This window comes from Bison bison, unplaced genomic scaffold, assembly GCF_000754665.1.
Source record: "Bison bison bison isolate TAMUID 2011002044 unplaced genomic scaffold, Bison_UMD1.0 scf7180017864331, whole genome shotgun sequence".
NCBI lineage: Eukaryota > Metazoa > Chordata > Mammalia > Artiodactyla > Bovidae > Bison > Bison bison.
In genome coordinates this window covers 6,662,222-6,675,245 of record NW_011494903.1, presented here as the reverse complement: position 1 = coordinate 6,675,245, position 13,024 = coordinate 6,662,222, and the positions used below count along the sequence as shown (strand labels likewise).

At 41.0% G+C, this 13,024-nt stretch overlaps 1 protein-coding gene across 1 annotated transcript in view; it reads right to left on the bottom strand.

The window, feature by feature from the left end:
• Positions 1 to 9,595: 9,595 nt before the first annotated feature.
• Positions 9,596 to 13,024, bottom strand: part of CAPSL (calcyphosine-like) — a 37,939-nt gene continuing 34,510 nt past the window's right edge. The window contains exon 6 of the mRNA XM_010853799.1: positions 9,596 to 10,177. The gene's annotated coding sequence lies outside the window, so the exon portion shown is untranslated. The remainder of the gene's footprint in view (positions 10,178 to 13,024) is intronic.

The window sequence follows — 13,024 nt, the reverse complement described above, 5'->3', positions numbered from 1 at the left end:
TTCTTTCATCACTTTAAGTATGTCTTGCCATTCCCTCCTGGCTTGAAGAGTTTCTATTGAAAGATCAGCTGTTATCCTTATGGGAATTCCCTTGTGTGTTATTTGTTGTTTTTCCCTTGCTGCTTTTAATATTTGTTCTTTGTGTTTGATCTTTGCTAATTTGATTAATATGCATCTTGGGGTGTTTTGCCTTGGGTTTATCCTGTTTGAGACTCTCTGGGTTTCTTGGACTTGAGTGATTATTTCCTTCCACATTTTAGGGAAGTTGTCATATCCCAAGTATGATAGACAAGCTGCTGAGATTCACTCGGTATAAGAGACCCTGAAAAGAGAGACAGCAGACATCTCAGGAATAACCCATGTGATCTGAGTTACACTCTTCCCCACCACATACCAGACTGAAGAATCATAGAACAGCTTAAGGTGGGAATTCCAAGAAAGACTTGAGTTACCTCCAGCCAGAACTGTATTTGAGACAGAACTGTGTTTGAGTGTCTCCTGTGGAGGTACGGGTCAACAGTGGACTGCCACAGGGGCAGGGGCTCTGGGTGCAGCAGACTTGGGTATGGCAGAAGACCTCTTGGAGGAGGTCGCAATTAATCCCAACATGGAGCCCCCAGAACTTACACAGGACTGGGGAAACAGACTCTTGGAGGGCACAAACAGAACTTTGTGCTCACCAGAACCCATGAGAAAGGAGCAATGACTCCAGAAGACACTGACCCAGACTTGCCTGTGAGTTTCTAGGAGTCTCCAGCAGAGGCATGGGTTGGCGGTGGCCTGCTGCAGGGTTGGGGGCACTGAGTGTAGCAGTACATGCATGGGATCTTTTGAAGGAGGTACCCATTATCTTCATTACCTCCTCCATAGTTTGGTTTCAGGTCAAATAACATGGAGGGAACACAGCCCTGCCCATCAACAGAAAATCAAAGATTTACTGAGTATGGCACTGCCCATCATAACAAGACTCAGTTTGCCCCTCAGTCTCTCCCATCTGGAAGCTTCCATAAGCCTCTTATCCTTCTCTATCAGAGGGCAGAGAGACGGAAAACCACAATCACAGAAAACTAATCAGTCTGAACACCTGGACCACAGCCTTGTCTAACTCAGTGAAACAATGAGCCATGCCATGTAGGGCCACCCAAGACAGACAGGTCATGGTGGAGAGTTCTGACAAAACGTGGTCCACTGGAGAAGGGAATATCAAACCACTTCAGTATTCTTGCCTTGACAACCCCATGAAAAGTATGAAAAGGCAAAAAGATAGAACTCTGAAAGATGAACTCCCGAGGTCAGTAGGTGCCCAATATGCTACTGGAGATCCGTGGAGAAATAACTTCAGAAAGAATGAAGAGATGGCGCCAAAGCAAAAACAACACCCAGTTGTGGATGTGACTGGTGGTGAAAGTAAAGTCCATGCTATAAAGACCAATATTGCATAGGAACCTAGAAAGTGAAGTCCATGAATCTAGGCAAATTGGAAGTGGTCAAACAGGAAATGACAAGAGTGAACATCGACATTTTAGAAATCAGCAAACAAAAATGGACTGGAATGAGTGAATTTAACTCAGATGACCATTATATCTACTACTGTGGGCAAGAATCCCTTAGAAGAAATGGCATAGCCCTCATAGTCAACTAAAGAGTCTGAAATGCAGTACTTGGATGCAGTCTCAAAAACAACAGAATGATCTCTGTTCATTTCCAAGGCAGACCATTCACTATCACAGTAATCCAAGTCTATGCCCCAACCAGTAATTCTGAAGAAGCTGAACGGTTCTATGAAGACCTACAAGACCTTCTAGAACTAATACCCCCAAAAGATGTCATTTTCATTATAGGGGACTGGAATGCAAAAGTAGAAGTCAAGAAATACCTGGAGTAACAGGCAAATTTGGCTTAGAGTACAGAATGAAGCACGGCAAAGTCTAATAGAGTTTTGCCAAGAGAATGCACTGGGTCATAGCAAACACCCTCTTCCAACAACACAAGAGAAGACTCTACACATGGACATCACCAGATGGTCAATACCAAAATCAGATTGATTATATTCTTTGCAGCCACAGAAGCTCTATATAGTCAGCAAAAACAAGACCGGGAGCTGACTGTGGCTCAGATCGTGAACTCCTTATTGCCAAATTCAGACTTTAACTGAAGAAAGTAGGGAAAACCACTAGACCATTAAGGTATGATCTAAATCAAATCCCTTATGATTGTACAGTGGAAGTGACAAATAGATTCAGGGGATTAGATCTGATAGACAGAGTGCCTGAAGAACTATGGACAGAGGTTCCTGACACTGTACAGGAGGCAGGGATCAAGACCATCCACAAGAAAAAAAAAATGCAAAAAAGCAATATGGTTGTCTGAGGAGGCCTTACAAATAGCTGTGAAAAGAAGAGAAGCGAAAAACAAAGAAGAAAAGGAAAGATATATCCATTTGAATACAGAGTTCCAAAGTATAACAAGAAGAGATACGAAAGTCTTCCTAAGTGATCAATGCAAAGAAATAGAGGAAAATAATAGAACAGGAAAGACTAGATATCTCTTCAAAAAAATTAGAGATACCAAGGGAACATTTCATGCAAAGATGGGCAAAATAAAGGACAGAAATGGTATGGACCTAACAGAAGCAGAAGATATTAAAAAGAGGTGGCAAGAACACAGAGAACTTTACAAAAAAGATCATCATGACCCAGATAATCACGATGGTGTGATCACTCACCTAGAGCCAGACATCCTGGAATATGAAGTCAAGTGGGCCTTAGGAACCATCGCTACAAACAAAGCTAGTGGAGGTGATGCAATTCCAGTTGAGCTATTTCAAATTCTAAAAGATGATGCTGCAAAAGTGCTGCACTCAATATGCCAGCAAATTTGGAAAACTCAGCACTGGCCACAGGACCGGAAAAGGTCAGTTTCATTCCAATCCCAAAGAAGGGCAATGCCCAAGAGTGGTCAACCTACCACACAACTGCACTCATATCACATGCTAGCAAAGTAATGGTGAAAATTCTCCAAGCCAGGTTTCAACAGTATGTAGCCATGGAATTCCAGATGTTCAAGCTGGTTTTAGAAAAGGCAGAGGAACCAGAGATCAAATTGCCAACATCCATTGGATTATCAAAAAAAAGCAAGAGAGTTCCAGAAAAACATCTACTTCTGCTTTATTGACTATGCCAAAACCTTTGACCGTGTGTATCACAGCAAACTGTGGAAAATTCTTAGAGATGGGAATACCAGACTGCCTGACCTGCCTCTTGAGAAATCTGTATGCAGGTCAGGAAGCAACAATTAGAACTGGACATGGAACAACAGACTGGTTCCAAATAGGAGAAGGTGTACGTCAAGGCTGTATATTGTCACCCTGCTTATTTAACTTATATGCAGAGTACATCATGAGAAATGCTGGGCTGGATGAAGCACAAGCTGAAATCAAGATTGATGGGAGAAATATCAATAACCTCAGATACACAGATGACACCACCCTTATGGCAGAAAGTGAATAAGAACTAAAGAATCTTTTGATGAAAGTGAAAGAGGAGAGTGAAAAAGTTGCCTTAAAACTCAACATTCAGAAAACTAAGATCATGGCATCTGGTCCCATCACATCATGGGAAATAGATGGGGAAACAGTGGCTGACTTTATTTTTTTGGACTCCAAAATCACTGCAGATGGTGACTGCAACCAATAAATTAAAAGATGCTTCCTCCTTGGAAGAAAAGTTATGACTAACCTAGACAGCATATTAAAAAACAGAGACATTACTTTGCCAACAAAGTGCAATCTAGTCAAAACTATGGTTTTTTCAGTAGTCATGTATGGATGTGAGAGCTGGACATAAAGAAAGCTGAGCACTGAAGAACTGATGCCTTTGAATTGTGGCATTGGAGAAGATTCTTGAGAGTCCCGTGGACAGCAAAGAGATCCAACCAGTCCATCCTAAAGGAAATCAGTCCTCAATATTCATTGGAAGGACAGATGCTGAAACTGAAACTGCAATCCTTTGGCCACCTGATGGGTAGAACTGACTCATTTGAAAAGACCCTGATGCTGGGAAAGATTGAAGGTGGGAAGAGAAAGGGATGACAGAGGATGAGATGGTTGGATGGCATCAACAACTGAATGGACATGAGTTCGGGTAAACTCTGGGAGTTGATGGACAGGGAGGCCTGGCATGCTGCAGTCCATGGGTTTGAAAAGAGTCGGACAAGACTGAGTGACTGAACTGAACTCCAGCTAGCTTGAATGCGGCAGTGAACCAAGTCTGAATGAATCTCTACTAGAGAAAATTACATTTCTTATACATCCGACTAGTAGACTATGATATAAAGATACATATATCCTTTACAAAAGAGGAATAGAAAAGGAAATAGCAAGTCAATCTTGCTAGAAGATTGAGGAAAGCTTTGCAAAATTTTAAACTTTTGAATTGAACCTTTAAATATGAGACAGTTTAGCAAATAATGACTTAGCTTGTCACTTAGATTGCAACCCCACAGGATATAGTATAATCCACTTCTGGCACTAACTACCCAGAGTTAAAGCTATACTGTGCTTAGTCACTCAGTCATATCCAACTGTTTGTGACACCATGGACTGTAGCCCACCAGGCTCCTCTGTCCATGGGGATTCTCCAGGCAAGAACACTGGAGTGGGTTGTCATGCCCTTCTCTAGGGGATCTTCTCGACCCAGGGATTGAACCTAGGTCTCCCTCATTGCAAGAGGATTCTTTACCATCTGGGCCACCAGGAAGTTAAAGCAGGTCCCAGAAATTAAAGGGCACAATCTCCAACAAGAATGTTCTTCTTTCAGATATTTTCTCATTTCAGGGATCCCCAGGCTACTTCTACTTCTGTATTAGTCAAGATTCTCCAGAGAAACAGAACTAATTGTGTGTGTGTGTGTGTGTGTGTGTGTGTGTGTGTGTGTGGAGAGAGATATACAGATAAAGAGAGAGAGAGGATTTCTTTTGAAAAATTGGTTTGCATGATTGTGAGGACCAGCACTTCTGAAACCTGTAGGGTAAGCTGGCAGGCTGCCAGCAGATGGGAGTTGATATTGCATCTTGAGTCTGAATTCTGAAGGGCAGGCCAGGTCACCTGGAAACTCAGGCAGGGTTTCTATATTACAGTCTTGAATTTATAACCATTCAGTTAGAAATGAAGGTTCCCACAGCACCCTCAGATTCACCAATTCCCTAGAATGACTCACAGAACTCAGGAAAGCACTTTGCTTACAATTAGTTTTATTATTAAAGATACAAATCAGGAGAACCAGTCAGATGAAGATGCACTGGGTGAGGTCTGAGGGGAAATTCAGGGAGGGACTCTTTGCTCTTCTCCTGGAATCAAAGTTTATCATCCCCCAGCACATCAATTTTTTCACCAACCAGGAACTGCTACCGAACCTCAGTGTTCAAAGGTTTATACTGGGACTCTTTGGGTGGGCCTGCTTGATCAAATCACTGTCCACGGAACTAAATTCAATCTCCAGAACACTTCCTCTCCTCAGAGATTGGGATGCCCCAAAGTTTCCACTCTCTAATTATGTGTTAAGTCTTTCTGGTGACCAGCCCCTCTCCTGAAACTATCTAGGTGCTCACCCTTTGTCACCTCCTCCCCTTGAAGTATCAAATCATGTCATTTGGTTATTCTGATGAAATATCTCCAGATAAAATCATTATCTTCTGATTTAATTTTTCCCTCTAAGGTGAAACAATAAAGTATCTTATTTCTATTGTCAGTTCACTGGGGCTACAGTAAGTTACACTCCAAATAATAGAAATAGAATAGCCCTGAGAGCAACATAAAATGACTGTGGTATTTTATACACAATGAATTAGAAGAGAAGTATATAAAAGCAGCCTAAAGAGAAAAAATCACCCACAAGCAGGCAAGGCAGGCCGGATCCTGAGTTATTGCATTGACATGCTTCATTAACACATCCAAAGTGAAGTGTATGTCTTTCCTATGGGCTGTTAGTCAGCTATGACAAGTCAGAAAAAAGGCAAGTCAGAGAGGGCATCTTTGTTAGCCCCTCCATAGACTGGACTCTGGAGGGTCTCACTAGAAAATAAATGCAATAAACTGTCGATCTAACTTCATTAAATATTTTAATCTTCATGCCCTATGTTCTGATTCCAGTGACTAAATAACTTCATGATTAGGTTTCCAATTAGAAGTCTGTCTCTAGGGCAAAATTTTTCTCATTTTCCAACATGAATAACTTGGTTCCAGTATGTGTGATGGGACATAGCTGCACCTACCCACAAAAATCCCTTACATAGATAATGTAGGGGAAAATGAGATGGAAAATTCCTAGGTCTTGTATCACAGGGGCAAATAAAGGATGAGTCACCTCGATGTTGTTAGGCCATGACTATCAAAACCTGGAATGGGGCCATGAGGTACAAATGACAGGACTTGCTGATTAGAAAATGATTACTTTATATGGGGGCACCATCCTTATGGCAGAAAGTGAAAAGGAACTAAAGAGCCTCTTGATGAAAGTGAAAAAGGAGAGTGAAAAAGCTAGCTTAAAACTCAACCTTCAAAAACCTAAGATCATGGCATCCGGTTGCATCACTTCATGGAAAATAGATGAGCAAACAACTGAAACAAAAACAGACTTCATTTTCTTGGGTTCCAAAATCACTGCAGATGGTAACTATAGCCATGAAATTAAAAGACACTTGCTCCTTGGAAGAAAAGCTATGACCAACCTAGACAGCCTATTAAAGAGCAGAGACATTACTTTGCCAACAAAGGTTTGTCTAGTCAAAACTATGGTTTTTCCAGTGGTCATGTATGGATGTGAGAGTTGGACTATAAAGAAAGCTGAGTGCTGAAGAACTGATGCTTTTGAACTGTGGTATTGGAGAAGACTCTTGAGAGTCCCTTGGACTTCAAGGATATTAAACCAGTCAATCCTAAAGGAAATCAGTTCTGAATATTCATTGGAAGGACTGATGCTAAAGCTGAAACTCCAAAACTTTGGCCACCTGATGCGAAGAGCTGACTCATTTGAAAAGACCCTGATACTGGGAAAGATTGAAGGCAGGAGAAGAGGACGACAGAGGATGAGATGGTTGGCTGGCATCATCAACTCAATGGATATGAGTTTGAGTAAGCTCTGGGAGTTGTTGATGGACAGGGAAGCCTGCAGTACTGCAGTCCATGGGTTCGCAAAGAATCAGACATGACTGAGCAACTGAACTGAACCTTATATGGTTATAGAGGTTGTTTTCTTCATTGCCATTATGCCTAAGGATAGAGAGACCTCCATTCTACCTCCACCCTGGGAGATATCTTACTCCATGTTGGTTCCCAGACCATGAAGCATGCCTCCTTAAGGAAATGGAAGGCAATGAGGGTGCAATTTCAAAAGTCACTCAAAAATCTAGTTGTCCACCAGAATTTGTACTTTTCTGAAATTAGATAAGTTTTCACTGGTGGGACTGCCTGGGACTACACTTCCCAGCCTCCTTCGCATTTAGATGTAATTGCGTGACTCTTTGCCATCAAATGGAGTGCAAGCAGAAGTGACATGTGTCACTTCCAGACCAAAGCTTTTCAGAAAGCTCTTCAGCCTCCTCCATACCTCTTTCCCTTTAGCAGCATGGGTATCATTGATGATGAAACTCTAGAGAGCAAGAAAACCACAACACGGAGGACTCCTGCAACCCAAAATCCCTGCACGGAGGAGAGCTGATCACCGACTGTGAACAGCAGATACATACTACTTCAGGAATGAAAAATAATTATATATTTTATATTTGAGCTTTTGTATTTTGTTTTGTTATATTTTTGGTTAATTCTTATTGGAGTATAGTTGCTTTGCAAAGTTGTATTAGTTTCTGCTGTACAAAAAAGTGAATCTGGTATACATAGACATACATCCTCTCCTTTTTAGATTTTTTCCCATATATGTCATTACAGAATATTGAGTAGAGTTCCCTACAGCAATAGAGTAGGTCCTTATTAGCTATCTGTCTTAAATATAGTAGTGTGTGTATATCAAACCCAATCTCATATTTTATCCCTCCTCACTTCCCCCTTGGTAACCATAAGGTTTTTTTTTTTTTCCCCCTATATCTATGACTGTATTTACTTCTTATAAATAAGTTCATCTGAGCTTTTGAAAATGTGTAGGTTTATTTATTGTAGCAGCTAAATATTTATTGTAGCAAATAACTATTTATTTGTTTATGTGGTAAGCTAACATACCACATAAATATCCTCTTGCACTTCTTTGTCATATCGAGAATAAACTGCTAAAGGCAACCTTGAACTGAGAGCAAAGCTATCATTCTCTAATCCTCAAACCCAGATGAGGTCTTCTGATCTGGTCTAAGCAAACATGAGAATTGCATTCTCCATAGTCGATGAAGGATTTGGATTCCAGTTTTAGCATCAGTTGCTATGAGCTTGCTCAGTGGAGGTCTCTCTTAAGAGGTAAACCTTGGTGGCCTGGCACCCTCCAATCTTTGAGGCTGGAAGGCTGCAGGACTAGGTCTTGGACTATGAGAAATTATCCAATTGAAATGCCACCCCACAAGTGCTACTTCTCTCCTACACATAACCGGGAAGCACTTGCTTTCTTTGGCACTTTCTTCAGATTTTCACACCTTTAAAGTCGTGAAAGAGGATGGCCCAGCAGTCAAAAACCATAAATTAGCTTGGCCAACAAAGTGGGAAAATAATAAGCCAAATGCGCTGGAAGTAACCAAGCTGCTATCTCTTTACCCTCACTGCTGAAAGTTTTACCCAGAGACCAGAGGCATCAACATCACAGGGAAGCTTGTTAGAAAACCTGAATTTCAGTCCTCACCTCAGACTTCTGAATCTGAACTAGTGTATTAACAAGATCCAGGTGATGTGTAGGTTCATTAAGGCTTGAGAAGCCCAGCTTTAGCCTTCTGTCTCTTCTTCCACCTGCACTTCTTTTCCAAGATGAAGGACCTATGGGTATGCCCAGCTGTTTTTGTTCCCTGAGAAGCAGTCATTAGAGGCAGAAAAATGAGTCAGAAAATCTGACATCACGTGCCTTGGGGAGTAGCCTAGAAGCATGAGTTAGAAAGATGAATTCCAGGGACTTCCTTGGTGGTCCAGTGGCTAAGATTCCATACTCCCAATGCAGGAGGCCTGGGTTCAATCCTTGGTCACGGAACTAGATCCCACATGCCATAACAGAGTTTGCATGCTGCAACAAATGTTGATGATCCCACATGCAGCAACTAAAACCCACCAAAGCCAAATAAATAAATAAATATTTAACAATAACAACCAAAAAAGATGAATTCCCAAAACAGTTTCAAAGTCCTCCCTCCCCAGTTTGCCCCAAAGTCCCAGAAAGCCTGCCTGGCTTCTAAAAGGCACTTCTCTTTCCCTTTTCATCTCTCTCAACCTAACAGGCTGATCCAGGAAGTGAGTCACTCCAGGAAGCTCCACCTTCAGTCAGGTGAGCCAGTTCAACTTACCTTCCTTTGGTCACAAGAGGTGTTTAGGTCCTCTGTTCATGCAAGTGTGGCAATTTGCTGAATTTAAATCCCCAATTAAAGTATTAAAATAGCCCCCCCAAAAGCCCTTGAATTTCAGAATAAAATAAATTTTATTTGTAAAGTAGTCACCAAGAGAAATATTAAGATGAGTAAGCTCAGGAAATTTTACACAGATGGATATTTCTCCAATTCTTTTATTATCACCTCCTACTACAGACTCCAAAGACGGCAGATAAAGTGAAGGTGTAGACAAGCAACTACATTTACATCTAGAAGAGGCACAACTATAACAAGGGCATTATTTCACTACGAAACTCCTCTCGGTCTCACTTTGCAGTTTTCTTTCTTCCTTCTTTCTTTCCTTTATTTCTGATTTGAAAGTATATCCTCAGGCATTTAAGGAAATGAACATGTTCCAGGTAAAGAAATAAGATGACTGAAGATCTATTGCTTTTAAACTTCCGGATCTCCCAGAAACTTCAGTTTATCAAAATCTACAGCATTGGACTTCTTTCAAACTCATTCCATTCTCTGAAAGTCCCTGATTTGCTAAAGAATTAATAGACAAAAGTCATAATCTCCAGGATTCTCTCATCATTAAAATGAAATAGGCATCGGTGTCAATAGAAGCACTAACACCAGCATAATAGTTCAAAAAGTCTTCTTTTGAAACCTGAGAGGGATAAAGGGCAAGGGGAAAGAAGGAAATGGTGTCAAAACATGTGGGTCATTGTAGAGCAGTTTACATCTCCCTGAAATCTTTTCTATTGAGTTTGCTTTGCAACTGGCCATCAGTCAAGAACAGGCAAATCAGGCAGGGGAGCCTGGCTTGCCTTTCCCCTCTGACCCTGAAATGGGGCGTCTGCAAGGGCCTGCCTGCCCACTGGCCAGCTATAGTTCCCCCATGACCATCATTTCTTGCATTAAGATAGAAATCACAACCATCATTTCTTGCAATAAGATAAATATCTCTAGAGCAGTGCTATCCAATTCAGTAGCCAAATACAGTGTTTTAAATCAATTGAAATTAAACATAATGAAAAATTCAGTTTCTCAGTCACACTAGTCATCTGTGACTAGTGGCTGACATCTCAGAGAATACAATACAGGACACTGCCATCATCACAGAAAGTTCTATGGGACAGTGCTCCTCCAGAATTTACTTCGTATGCTCTTACTGGTGGTTGTTATTAATACTTTAAGGTAGAGAAATTTATAGCATAAAAGAACAGGTGAAAAACTTTTTAGTGAGGGGGAGGCTAGACCAAACACTTAGATAGGGATAAAACTAGAGAGTGGAGTACTTCCCAGGATCTTTGAGTACCCAGGAGTATATGATGCCTAGGGCTCAGTAACAGGTGCAGGGGACTAGCCACAGGGGAGCTGCTAAAGGCAAACTTGTCCAGCCTCTCAATTTGGTGAGGATATGTGTTAGTGTTTCATGCTTGGCCCTGAGCTTCCTATAACAGGCAATAGAGTTAAGAGCAAAGAAACACAGAGTAGTAACCAACCTCTAGGTTCTGTCTCTCTCCCCCACCCTTAACCTCCCCTGTTCCTTAATACCAGCCCAGAGAGTAATAATATTCCCCATAGTCTTAGAAGCATCCCTCAGAGGATGGGCATTCTGGGAACTTGCTTGGCCCATTAGGTGGCAGTAATCCAACCCTGCAGGAAATGGAATATTAACATCACATTTTCAAACTCTCATTCTTGGCTGTCAAAAAAAAAAATGGTGTTTATGGGTAACTGAGTTTTGTTCCTTTAAAAGCACAAGAGAGTACAATCTGAACAGGCCTCATCATTTTTAAAGAAATTTCATCACTGTAACTGAAACATCACTCAGGTAAATTTTTAAATACTTCAGAAGCACCATCAGGGAAGTAAACCTGAAGAAGCATGATACGTAACATGTTTGTTAGTAAAAAGAAATATATTCTGGAAATGCTTTAAAATGGAACTAGAAAAGCTGGATGAATTCTTTTAAGACTAGTTAATGCTTCAGACTTCCCCTAGTGGCTCAGAGGTAGAGAATCCACCTGTCAGTGAAGGAGAGGTGGGATCCATCCCTGGGTCGTGAAGATGCCCTAGAGGAGGAAACAGCAACCCGCTCCAGTACTCTTGCCTGGAAAATCCCATGGACAGAGGAATGTGGTGAGCTACAGTCCATGGGGTCACAAAAGAGTCAGATACAACTTAGCAACTAAACAACAATAACAGTTAATGTTTCAAGCCTTAAAACTGCAGAAATCCTACTAGATCAGAATCAAGTTAACAGCAGGGCACAGTCAGATAATGTAACAAAATGACACGGTTGGTATTGTAAATTAGGCCATGTCTAACTTTGCAGCTCAAAAAGTCTCAATCTCTGGTTCCTAGAAATGAAATCCTAACTATTGCTATGAAAGAGAAGTTCTTGCTTTCAGTGTCTACCTAGCCTACCTCTAGAAGCATGCACAGTTTTTGAAACAGAATACTTAAAATTTTATATCATAAGTATCTTGGGAAATCTGCTTTATAAAACATTATTTTGGAGCATAATTCTATTCAATTTCTATTTAAAAATCCTACCTGGAGAGGATTTACATATAGGAACACCTCACTATCTTTAAATATCTAAAAACAAAATAATTTGTTTTCCAGTTATGCAATGAAAGCATTGTCAACTAACTGTTGACCTGGGATTGTTTTATGTGCAGGAACTGTTTATGACTGGCATAAATAATTACATTTGCATGCAAATATTAATAGATATCACCAAGCACCTGCAAAGCACATATGAATATAGGTGGGCTCAGCCTTCACCATCTTCTTCAGATTACTGATTTGTCCCACTTGTTTTAGTATAGATGAAACAAAAGTAAACTGTCACTCAAATCCTATCTAAATGAGCTCAATTATTGGAGCCTGAATTAACGGTGATTCACTATATTCACTTTGTAGTTTCAGAGATAACCTGAAGCAAATGGATAGTGAATGATTTTGCTAAATGAGATTTTAGGCATGACTAAGTATGAAATTTGTAGAATGGTATTTTATTTCCCAGTGTTCTGGGAAACTAAAGGACCAATCTGGGTTTACCTGATGTAATGCCTGACATTTGATAATACCCTGCATTCACACAGCACTTTATCCCATCAAAGTGGAAGCACTCTGGCAGAACAGGCCACTTGGCATCTGTCATTTTGTCTCAACTGCAGGTCGTTGTCCTGCTCTAAGGCTCCCTCAGAGGACTGATGGCCTTCACCTCTGCATGGGGCCTGAGTGTTTCTAGGACATCAGCAACTCAGAACTCCCAAGTTTAAGATCAAGGTGTTCCCAGAATCAATACCAGTCCCGGAGTGCAAGTGTTAAGACAAGCAAAGAAATAGGTACCCAGGACTTCCCTGGTGGTCAGGGGTTAAGACTCTGCACTCCACTGCGGGCAGCAGGGGTTCCATCATTGGTCAGGGAACTAAGATCCCGCATGCCACCCTGTGTAGCTGAAAATTTTTTTAAATAAAACAATAATAATCAAGAAATA